Source organism: Nyctibius grandis, chromosome 13, assembly GCF_013368605.1.
Source record: "Nyctibius grandis isolate bNycGra1 chromosome 13, bNycGra1.pri, whole genome shotgun sequence".
NCBI classification, from domain to species: Eukaryota; Metazoa; Chordata; class Aves; order Nyctibiiformes; family Nyctibiidae; genus Nyctibius; species Nyctibius grandis.
Genome location: NC_090670.1, coordinates 8,008,597 through 8,020,970, shown reverse-complemented (window position 1 = coordinate 8,020,970; position 12,374 = coordinate 8,008,597). Strand labels below are relative to the sequence as shown.

At 51.3% G+C, this 12,374-nt stretch overlaps 1 long non-coding RNA gene across 2 annotated transcripts; it reads right to left on the bottom strand.

The window, feature by feature from the left end:
* Positions 1–6,188: 6,188 nt before the first annotated feature.
* Positions 6,189–10,318, bottom strand: LOC137669803 (uncharacterized). 2 transcript variants are annotated; one of them, XR_011049172.1, is made up of 3 exons: positions 10,165–10,318; positions 7,720–7,794; positions 6,189–6,253 (listed from the first exon to the last, which is right to left on the bottom strand). It is a non-coding gene; the product is annotated as an uncharacterized lncRNA (long non-coding RNA). The 2 variants fall into 2 exon arrangements; XR_011049171.1 differs by lacking the exon at positions 6,189–6,253 and adding an exon at positions 7,308–7,602.
* Between the last annotated feature and the right edge of the window lie 2,056 nt (positions 10,319–12,374).

Genomic DNA, 12,374 nt, shown 5'->3' with positions numbered 1-12,374 from the left:
TGCAAGATTAGATCTCAACTGTATACAAGTACCTTTATAAGCAAATGAGACATCACAGTGGTCTTTTATTTTCCTTTTTTTTTTTAGTGTTTAAGGACTTATAATTTATTTAATTTCACAAGCAGTTGGAGTTTGGTAACTATTTTGATGGGGACATTGCTTCCTAGCTCTGTAAACATGCCAGTACCCAGTTGCAGACATGAAGATGAAGAAGGTAGGGTTGAAAAGCATAAAGATTCAGCACGATGTAAGAACTGGCAGTGAGGATTTTCCTAAGGAAGCTGAGAAAGGGAGCATGCTAGCAACTGCCAAGTGATAAAAGGCTGGTGCAAGGTGTGGGCAGGGGATGCATTTGAATGACTGCAAACACACTTTTGCATACAGGCTTTCCTCCAGGCTGTTCTGCTCTGTTAAAACAACAACTGGGGTGAATTCAAACATCTCAGGTGAAAATCCTTACAGAACCAGGTAGGAAAGGCAGGCCTGTGATGGTGAGTAAATCAAGATGCAGGTAAATGAACCTGGTCCAGTAAGAGGCAGGTATTTATCTGCCAAGTGATTATTGGTGGCATCTTTATTTTCCCTCCCACTGTAACCAGAAACGGAACCAGCCATCTTGTGTCTTCTGTGTATCTCGAGGTTGCCCATAGCAGATCTCTGTGTGTGTAAGCTACAACTTTGGGCATTAGGTGTGAGGTTTTTCCCAGTCAGTCTGTGCTCTCCTACAGGCAGTAATCCCCCACCCTTGCCCTTCATAAATGTAGCCAGGAAAATACCCCAATAGACAGTGTCCATGTGCATAAATAAGGAACCATCTATTAAATAAGGACCCATGAGGAACCATCTATTAAGTAAGGACCCATCTCTTTCCAACTCCAGTCCTAGCTCTGTTAGGTCTCTTACAGCTGGGTGGCTCGTCCATGCCCAGTTTACAATCCTGAAATCTCGGGAGCACCGGTGGGAAATGCTACAGGATTGCTTTTGGATTGAGACTTTGACAAAACTTAACTCTCTGACCATATTTCGCTATTTACGGCAGCGAAGTAACCCTGTTCCACCTGACCGCTGGAAGCATCACATCTCCCCATGGATTTCACGTGGCAGCGCGTGCCAGTGTCCTGTACGTTGCCCAGAGGCCGCGGGTGCTGGCGTGGGGCTGGGTTTGCCCCCCAAGGCCCAGCGTCCGCCGGGCCGGCGTGCAGCCTGCGAGGCAGCCGGGACAGGGCTTGGCACAAGCACCAGGGGTTGGCTTAGCTGTCCTTCAGTCAGGGAGGGATAAAATCCTTTTCCCTGGGAAGAGACTTTCTGGGTACTGATGAAACACGCTGCCTTTCCGCTGGGCAACCTGTGGGGCCCCGGAAGCGCTGGAGCAGCGATGCCGATGCCGATGCTTCTCTTGCCTGTTTCCCATCTGAGGAGCTGGGGTGTGCTAAAGCCAGCCCTAAGGCAGGGGGAGGAGAGTATGCAGGGGGCATGCACTTGTAAATGTGCATTGCAGTATATTTATCAGATCTTTTTCTCCTCCAATTCCTTTTTTGCCAATTTTCTCTCTTCCATTCACAAAACGCAACAGTAGCCAACAGCAATCAGAGAATACAAAAATATAAGGTAGAAATGTCCTTTGCAGTGTAAACTCTTTACACTTGCAATTAGAAATACAGCTTGTGCTTTCTAATAAAGAATAACCAGAAACCCCTCCTCTAGTCTAGCTGCATCTTCCACACCACCTAGTCCCCTCCCTGCCATCAGACCTTCCCTAGCAGTTGTGCATACTCAATTTCTTTTCAGTATGAGATGGAAGCTATATTCTCACAGAGTGTATAGCATGAGAACTCACTCTGGACAGTTTATAAATGAATATATGCTCTGCTTGAATCATATTTTGAGTAACTTTCAATATTCTGTTACTTGAACAGCACACAAGAATGGATTTACTTGAGAAATCGCTGAGAGCAGCGTCTTATCCTTTGCTTCAGAAATGAAAAGATTTGAAATTATATTTTTCTCCCCATTTGGTGAGTTTGTTGCCAAGAACCACTGAGTCATCAGGGCGCCAGCACCATCATTTGCTCTGGCCATTGCACTCTCGCTCTAGCAGACTCTTACTGGTAGAGCGGGTGAGCTGGCTTCTGCTTTGCCAGGTGGCTGCTACCTGCCACGTTTAATTTAACCCAAGGAGATTTTGTCCTTCGAGCAGTTTTGCATCTGGGATACTGGCTGCTTCCCACTGAAGCCACCTGTGTAACTGGGTGTGTGGTTAGAGACGTCTTAGCCAGGATTACCCTCGCTAAGAAAAACATATGAAGTGTTTTCTCTCCCTCTTAGTGCATAAAAGCAAGACCTGAACTTATTAACATCTAGCGCTGGGAGCTGCTGTTGTGCAAGGCACTGCATGAACACCTACAAAAGCCAGCCCTGGCTTGGAGCACTCTGGATGGGAGCTGAGGAAAAGCAGGTGAGGTGGGTGGGCAAGAAGTGCAAGGAAAGCAAGATAATGCTGGATACCACAATGAGCTGCTAACCTTTGCCAAAAATTCCTTTTGCATCAAAGGAGGTGAGCAGTAAAACGCCGAAGGTAGATAAGGTGGCTTTTTGGGTTGCTGTTTTAGTGTTTACAGGAATCTTCAACACCTCATTTCGCTCCCACACCACCGCCTCTCTAATGGAGGTACCTGGTACTGTGAGCAGAGTAACATAACCTCAGTCTTAGTATGTGGGAGGGTTTTGGTGTGGTTGAAATTAAAAAAAATTGGTGTAGAAATGTGCAATTAATAAGCTTGCCTAGTGCCTACCTCCTAAACCCAGCAGCCATGCAGCAGTGCATGTATTTACCTACCACAGGGAACTGCTGCCTTCCAGCTTGTTTATAAATTCACACCAGAAAACTACTGGGGAAGCTCAAAGACTTTTCCTACACAGTGGTCACATACGTTCCTGATGCAAATATACATCTATCTTTACCCTGCACAAACAGAAAAGGTTGCTCAGGCAACCTTGCTCAGGTTGCTCAGCTTCGCGTGTGCTGCTGCCCCTCTGCACGGCTGCACGCTGCTGACCAGAGCAGCCCCTGGCAACGCAGCGCCTGCGGCAGCGCGGTGCCACGAGGGTCTCTTCGTGACTGAAGTCAGACCAGGGGTGCTCTGCTAGGGCTTCTGTTGCTTTTTTTTTTTTCCAAGTGGTTTGTGCTGAAATGCAGTAGTGAAGTCAACCTGCAAACACGTTGAAGGCAAACTTTTACACTTAAGGAAAAAAAAATGCCAGGAGCTGTCCCAGCCTCTCAGGCAGAAAAGCACAGCTGAATGTCTACCCCCTGGGCTTTCTGTATTGATAATTGGCAATAACCTGAGCTATTTGGAGCAGAGCAGAGGTGGGCTCCCAAGGCACCGTGAGCAGCAGAGGGGAGCTGGCACCGCGATCCTGTGGTGCGGCAGATGCGAAGCCCCGTGCTGCCCCCTCAGCCTTTGCTCCCCACATCCCCACACCCCAGCTCTGCCTTGTCCATCACCCCGAGCTGGGGGTCAATCCCTGCGCCCCGGCTCTGCCTCATCCATCACCCCGAGCCGGAGGGTCAATCCCTACGCCCCGGCTCTGCCTCATCCATCACTCCGAGGCGGGGGTCAATCCCTGCGCCCCAGCTCTGCCTCATCCATCACCCCGAGCCGGGGGGTCAGGCAGGGACCACTCCCACGGCTCCGAGCCGCTTACCCCCAACACAGCCACCTCCATGGGCTCATTTTTCTCTCTCCCCTGGGATTGTTTTCCCTTATTGGCTTGATTTAGCCTCTAAATTTTATCCTTGCCCGCTGCTTCGAAAACTCCGCGGTGCTTTTACTCTCCTGTTACTGTTGTTCTGACCCTGGCAGGAGACTGTAGCCTGAAAGCACGGCTTGAGCAGGAGTCTTCTGGTTGTGAATGAGGTGGAAATCTCTTTTTCTAGTGAGTAAAATCAAACTGATCACAACAGAAAGGTCTAAAAGGAAGGAAAAAAACCTGCTTTTTAACTTTACACTCCCACCTACAAATGCTAACAGAAAACTTCTCTAAAATAAATAAATCTGATGTAAAATTAAGAAAACTCTAGAAGTACAGAATTAACAACTTTACTGACCAATTTCCCTGTAAACCAAGTTATTCATTAAGTTTTTTCCTGAGGGAAAGCAGTGTTTTATATGGCTATTAAGGGCTTGACTTGTAGAAAGCAGGAATAAGCCATTTGACAGGCACAAGTAAAAGAATACCGGTGTCTGATTTGAAATGGGTTGGTTGTGTGTCCAAGTACTGTGACTTTGACCTGTTTGTGGGCAGAGGCTTTTAAAAGGTACCCATGCACATGCCTATTGCACCTCCCCTGTGCTGGAAACATTTGTGTGCTGGGGGTCCCTCATGCTGATCTCCCTGTGGTACCGATGCCCACCGCGCAGACCAGGAGCCATGATTAAGCTGTAAATCAGCAGGATATTCCCCCGCCATCCCCCTGCCCTGCAACTACTGACCGTGATTTATTAATTCCTAAAAAGAGATGAAAAAAATAAATGTTCTGGGACTCACAGCCACCAGCACTCAACAGGAAACTGCAGGATCAGGCTGTTAGTGATGCACCATCACTGGGGGGCAGGCGACCTCACTCACACCACAAAGGATGGATGCTTGACCATCCCAGCCCTTCCCAGGAGGAGCATCCCTGACCCCACGGTGGTCCCTATGTCTATCCCTTGCTCCCACCAGGGCTGGGAAGCTGCAAGTGGTGTGATTCTAAGGGCAGAGGAAGAACAACCCTTTCATCTTGGGGCTGAGCTTGCTCTGGAGGAGTTCGCTGCTGCAGTGATGGGTCTCTGGCCAAACCCTCAGGTGCTCCAGGTCCTCCAGACCCACCATGGCCCAAGTGCTGCCAGATGCTGCTTGGGTACTGGGCACCAGCACCCCCCACTCTGGCTGGGCCTGACCTGGGTACCCCGATGGTGGCTGTGGGGGCTGCATGGGTCTGCAGAAAGATGCTCCCTCCCATGGCAGGGCTTCCGCAGGAGCACCCCAGGCACAACCATGGGGCCCTTCCATCCCACCCAGCTGAAGCCCCAGTCCCCACCAGCCCTTGCACTCCCACAATGTCCCCCACACCCCCTCCCCAACTGCTGGAGGCAGGGTGCAGCTAAGGGCAAGCACCCAGGGGTGCCTTCCCCCCCCCCCCAGGCCCTCCCTCCCCACAGGAGATACTGGGGAAGGGCTTGGCACCGTCTCCCAGCTGATGCCCCTGTGCTGTGGCAGTGCCCTCTGCCCACTCCATCCCCAGGCTGGGGAATTGGGTACCCACCAGCACAGGGGTGCAGCCCCCTCCCCTGACCCCCTCCCCATTAACGACACCAAGCCCTCATTCGTTGCTGCCTCCGCAGTGGTTTATTGGTGTGGGAGACAAGAGCCCCCAAGCAGCACTGGGGAAGGCACCGTGCAGGTGCCGACGGGGCACCCCAAGAGCCAGAGCCCTGGCTCCTGCAGCAGGGACTGATTTCCAGCCTCACTAAAGCAGCAATGTAATACTGGAGAGCAACAGGTAATCCCAAACTCCAGTATTTACGTGCTGCTAGAGCACTGCTGACAGCTCTCCATCCTAAGCGCCTCTCCACAGCCTCCAGACCCCCCCCTTTAACCCCCAAACATGGGCCAATTGAGTACCTTGGCCAATCCTCTGCCCAGGAAAGGACTGCAGAGCAATAGGGGAGGGGTAAGGTGTCAGCTGAAGGCACAGTGCTCAAGCCACCGTCGGCCATGCCCACGTTGGAGAACAAAAAGGAGCTCTAGGTCCTTCCTGCCTGCAGGGCCAGCCCCACTGTGACACACACACGCACACAGACTCATAGGGAATGTATTTGTAGCTGCGAAGGATGTGCACAGATACAAGCACCAGAAGAACTTATCTACACATACCTGGTCAACTGAACTAAAGAGATACAAGGGAAGGTGTTAGCTTCCACATCTATGATAACCAGAAGCTCACTTTCTTGTCTTATCCTTGAGGTAATGCGGCAGCCCAGAATGGTCTGTATCTCCTTGTCCCTACAAACCATGATGTGCTGCTACATCTCCTCAAAGCCCACTGAATGTTGACATTCCAAATGGTATTTTGAATATATATGTATTTTTTTTTAAACCATGATATAAGGTACTGAAGAACACTCTACAATGAAGACATTTAACGTGCATGCATTACCACCACAGGACTTTTTTTTTTTCTTCACGGGTGCTATCAGAAAGTCTGTAACTATAAGAGAAGAAGCAGTTACACAGTGCAAACAAACCAGTTTCAGCAACAATATCAGAAATTAACTGTTCCCCCCACCCCCAAAGCATACTTAATATTTGGGTCCCGACAAATTCACACTTTCAGATCTAGCAGATCTGCTGCTTTTGCTACTGTAAAGAGCCTGCAGACCTTCCTGGCCCTTCCAAAGGGTCTGTGGGGAAATGTTACCTTCTACTTTCCTCTCAGGGGCTGCTGAACATCAGCACAGGGCAGAGGAGGCTGCAGCTCTGGAGCACGCAGCTGCCAGACGCACTTACACGCCAGCCTGCAAGGGCCGTACAGGAGCTGTGCAGATAGCCTGACGTTTTGTGTGTTTCCTTTTGACTTCCCCCCCCCCCTCCCCCCCTCCCCAGTTATGTGACAACTTCCTTCAATTCATTTTCTTAAAAAGCAGCATCACAAAAAACCCTGAACAATGTCAGAAATGACGCCATTAGTTCAAATGCTCGTGCCGTCCCCTCGTGCTCAGCTCAACACGCCGCTGCGCCGTTCCCGTCTGTCCTCCTCCTAGTCCCTGCCTGTTTAGCAAACTTAAAAATAGGAATTTCAAAAGCTCTCGTGACCCGTGCCGAATCATTGCAAATTTTAAATCAAATATTTGCCAACAAAAAAGCAGTATTTTTTTCGCCACTTCAGTCTCCTCAATGCCGACAGCACCAGCTCCAACTCTCTAACGAGCAACTGCTACTTGCTGCAAAGCCAACAAGTACCCAGAGAAAGTTAAACCTGCGCAAGCCAAAACAACCCCCACGTAATTTTACCATTAATTATTTGTGTAACAATATTTTACTTGACTGTACCTGGGTAGTCTTATTGCTTTCATCTCCTCAAGAGACTCAAAAAAAAAAAAAAGCAACAGCAAACAAGCTCAGCTCGAGAACCCACTTTGATTGTTTGAGGTTCACATTTTAATTAATGTTTCTTTATATATATAAACTAGTCTTTAGCCCAGTTTGACAAGGGGTGCAAGAGCTCTCTTCAGCAAGGAAGACTTTCCAAAGCGAGGGCTCAATACATCTCCGCCAGCCTATTCTCTAGCACAGAGAGAAAAATCAACGTTCACACCGAGTATTGGGCAAGTGGAAATTTGGGATAGGCAGTGAAATACGTATCTGAGCAACTATGCGTGTTTATGACATGACAGCATAATTATTTTAAGCAATAGAAAGCTCTGTGTTTGAATCAGCCCATCTCACACTTCAGCTTCTTTCAGACTTAGTTTGTGCTTTGGATTCTCAACGTTAACTCAGAAAGATGGCAGCTGAACAGGACGGCTGGAGCTTATCTCACCCTCTCCGAGGCGTTACCTGCAGCACCCGAGGAGGGATACGCATTGCAGAGGAACCTGCATTTCTCCAGAGGGATGCAGACGCTGCAGGTATTTCGGAGCAGGTCGGGCGCGCGAGCTTACCTTCCCCACTCACCTCTGAGCGCGGGCGCGTCGGCTCCTCCCGCGCTGACTCTCCCAGGACACAAGGCAACCGCTGTCTCAAGGGGAACTAGAAAGCAACACACAGGAGGGTTTACAAGGCGCTCGCAGAGGCACCGCCATGCTTCTGGGACCGGGGCAGCCCCAGAGCGGTTCCCTCCCTAGGTACGTGCAGACCACACAGGCTCGGGTGGGCACAAATATTTTTAAAATTAGGGGAAAAAAAAAAAAAAAAAAAAAAGTTTTCACCTCCAGATAGGCCAGACTGAAGCAGCACTTAAAGAGCATTCACATCCCTCCTCTCCCCGTTCCTGCAGCCGGGGCTACCGGCACCGTTGCCGCCAGGAGCGTGACTCTGGGCAGTGGTACCCAAGGCGCACTGGTAACCCCAAACCATAACCCAAGTGCTGCACAGCCAGGAGGGACAACACAGCTCCTGCCAGCCGAAACCAGCGGCAGCTCCGAGGTCACGCAGGAAAGCCACAGCACACAACCACGGCCGGCAGCAAGCCCACCTCCCCTCCCCGAAGGGGTTAAAACAGCAGCAGCAAGAGCAGCCTATTGGTCTTGGCAGACCAGAAGCAAAGGGAACATCTTATTTATGCTGTTTTAGGTGATAAACCACCTTCAGGACAAGCAGGCAAGATGCAGAGAGGCTATTTGGGGGTTGGGGTACTTCTGGTGGCACCATCAGGCACTCAGCTCCTCACTGCCGGGGGAGGCAGCATCCCAGGAGCACCCCCAGCCTTTGAGCAGCACCCCACCGCGGCTGGGACGGGGAACCCCTGCTGTGCTGTCAGCCCCAAATATCAAGAGAACTGCCCCAAAAGCTCTGCCTCGATGCAAAGGCATCGCAACAGCTCTTCTGCTGCCACAAGCTCCACGCCCGCAGTGCATACACGAGCTATTTCTAGAAATCGAGACTTCTACCTGTCACCTACGTAAGCCAGCCACCTACAGAGGTTTAATTAAATCCCCCAAATAACTGGGGAATTTGAACATGCAGGAATCCATTAACGTAGCTCACCAAAACAAAGCAACTTCTGCTTGCCAAAGTATATTGGGCAATTAAGTAAAAAACACCCCCTCTGCCCTGAGCCCAAACACACGCACAAAATCAAAAGGAATTCACCCTGAAATAAAGGGTTCCCTTAAAACACAACCTAGTCCCTCCTGACTGACACTGTAACCAGAAAAAAAAAAGTAAAAAAAAAAAAGTGAGAAAGAGCGCCATGGGAAAGGAAAGGAAATAAATATACGAGCCCATGACAGCATAGATTTGCATACAGAGCCGTCACTGACTCGCACACTTCAGGGCTAGGTAAGCTTAACGACAAGTAAATATTAAGCATTTCCTACATATGTATATATATAAAGCACAGGAAAAAGAACCACAACTCTGCTATAGAACAGTTTTTCAGGAGACATGCACAAACAAATCCTGAAGTCATTGTTCTCATTTGAAAGCAGAATTAAAAAAAAAAAGGCATTTACTATTTTACAAAAAGACTAAATCATCTCGTTACAGCTGAAGGTCCCAGACATTAATTAGCGAGACACAACTACAGTAACAAAACGAAAACACGGGGGCGAGTAGCACCACTGAAACATTTCATATCTGCCCGGGTCTGAAAATCACACCACTTTCATTCCCGCCTCCCTTTGAACGATGAAATTTAAACAAAAGTCACGTATTAGTATTTACAGATGTGGCTAATGGCTGGAACCAGACCCGATGCTCGATCGACAGCCACCAAACGGTCCCGGCTCTCACAGTGCCGACGCGACTTGCCTCGCGAGGCTGCCAGAACTGGGCGAGGGCTGTGTGAAGAGCAACGACTATCAGAGCACTAACAGCCGGCCGTGGGAACTGCACGCAGCCCAGCTACTTTCATTTGCATGGGCACCTACGGCTCATCTCATCTCCTCGGGCGCACGCGTCGCGCGAAAATCGCTGTCAACGCTTACGTTTTAGCCAGCTACGACTTCTTCCTGGGCAGCACAAAATAAAGGCATAAAATATGTTTTCTCCCTGTTCATATGGCAAAGCTGTATACAAGTGGGTAATTTCTCACATACTTTATTACAAATAATTTTTTCTCACTAATTTACCCAGAAAAAGGTCAGAGCAGCGGCATGTATTTCAGATAAATAACAGCGTCTTAGAGCTACATTTTAATTTTAGCACTGCGTACCTTTCGCGCCTTAAACCGCCCAACTTTAACGTGCTCTTAGGTGGGGCAGAACACCCAAAACCAAACCGCAGCCGCAAAGAGCAAATTCAAATAACGCGAAAAATTAATTCGTTGGCTTTGCTCGATTTGAAACTCGACCCCGGCACCGTTACTAGCGGGAGCGACCGTATTTCTCAAGATGGGTCTGAACACGAGGGAAAGCGACTGGTGCTCGCAAAGGCCTGCGGGATAAGACTTCAACTTACAGCACTCCAGAAAACCAGTAAAATCCACGGTAAAATTCCAGGATCCACAATTTTTTCTTGACACTGCTGAGGAGAAGAAAAGTACGATGCTTCTTGTTACTTCCATTTTTTTGCATTGTCATCTCATCCAGTTTTAAACAACAAGGGACAGATCTGGAAGCCCGACTCCTACAAAGTTTATTTGTTAAGAACAGGAAAAAAAAAAAAAAAAATATTTTTTTTTTGTCAGATGAACATTAATTCAAAACATCACAAGTGCACAGTAATATTTTTTTTTTATATATTTGGGGTCTGTTCGCCCGAAGCATTACTTAAAGCTTCCCTCTTATATTTCATAAATGTTTATTGCATTAGCAGTTCAGTTTTACTGTATTTCCCACCAAAGTGGATTAACTAAATACAGACTTTCACAGTTGACGGTGAGCAACGGAGTTCTTTGGATTTCTTCAGAGCAGAAGATGATGAAACTTGGCAGATGCTCCCTCACCTACACACGTACACACGCGCACAACACACAAGCACAATTTCTTTCTTTTTTTTCCGGGGGGGGGGGAGGCAGCAATTTATGTTTTAACCTTGGAAAACTCACTCTCTCAAAGCATAAAAATTGTCTTTATGTACCTGATGCACAGGTGGGAAAAATATTATATTTAGGATAAATTAAAAAGGGAAAAACCCCCAGCACGGTGCGTGTTGCTCCGGTCAGCTCAGCGAAGCTGCACTTGGAAGTCGGCCTTTGCCAGGATATTCAAATTTCCTGTACAAAGCAAGTAAAAAAAAATAGGAAAAGCTGGGTGCCAATTTTTTTGTTAATATTTTAAATTATTTCGCCGAATTATTTTTTTTTTGTTATACTAGTTAACTTTTAAAAAAAATGTATAAAGCTGTTTTCTCACGTGCGCCCGCTTTGGCAGCGGGAGCCGGGGCGAGCGCGGGTGGCCGTGGGGACGGGCGGGCCCGACGCCGGAACGACGCGGGGACCGGCAGCCACGGGGCTCCCCGGGTTTGCGTTAAAAAACGAGGGAAACGGGAAAAAAAACCCAAACAAACAAACAAAAAAACACCAAAAAACCCACCGCAAACCCCACCGACCCCGAGCCACGCCTGCGGGGGGCGGGCGCGGCTCCCCGCAACGCCAAAAAAAATATTAAAAAAATTATTAGGAATAAAAACCCACGAGCAAAAGGCGTCCCCGGGCGGGGGGGGCTCGGCGGGGCGCCCCGCACCCACGTGGGAACCGTCCCACCGCGCGGGACCAAGGCGCCGCGCGCCGCTCCCGCCCTAACGGTCCGGCGGCGGCCGCGGGGGGGGGGGGGCACCGCCCCGCCCGCCCCCCCCGGCCCCGGCACCTCCCGCTGTCACTGCCCGCTGCGTCACGGGCCGCCGCTTCGCCACCGCCGCCCCCCCGGGGCCGCCGACCCCCCCTCACCCCCCCCCGGTACCGCCTTTGTGCGGCACGGGCGGCGCCGCGCGGGCGGGCGGGGGGCGCTCTCGGTGCCGTCGCTCGCCCCACCACCCCCCCCGCCAAAAAAAGTTGTTTTTACACCTTTTTCCCCTTCTTCCCCCCCCCCCGCCAAGTTTCTCCCGGGCCCGTGTCCCCCCACCCCAGTCCCGGGGAGCGGCGCGACCCCACCCACGGCGGCGCGGGGGAGGGGGCGGGAGGGGGCCGCGCCGTGCCCCCCCCCCCCGCCCCGCCGACGGGCAGCGCAGCGCGCCCCGTCCCGCCGCCGCCCCCCCCCGCGCCGCCCCCCCCGCCATGCCGAGCCGGGCCGGGCCGTCCCGCCCGCGGGGAAGGGAGGGAGGGAAGCGGGGGGGCGGCGGGTCGGCCCCCCGCGGCGCCCCGGCCCCGCCGCCCTGCCCGCCCTCCCTCCTCACCTCCGAGTCCACTCGAAAATGGCGCCGAAACCGAAAAAACTTCGCAAATTTCATTGTAGGCGGTTGCAAAGGCTGCTGGGAGCGGGGGCGGTGGCAGCACCGCCCGCCGGGGCGGGACGGGGACGGGCACGGCCGCGGGGACGGGCAGCGGGGCGGGGCGGCTGCCGCCGGGCTCCGCGCTGGACGGGCCGGGTTGGGGTGATGCTCCCGGCGGGGGCCGAGCGGGCGGTACCGGCCTCGGTGGGGCGGGAGATGAGCATCCCCGTGGGCGCGTTCCCGCGGGGTGTGGAGGCTGGCCGCTCACCGGAGCGGCGGCGGGCAGCCCCGCGGGTCGC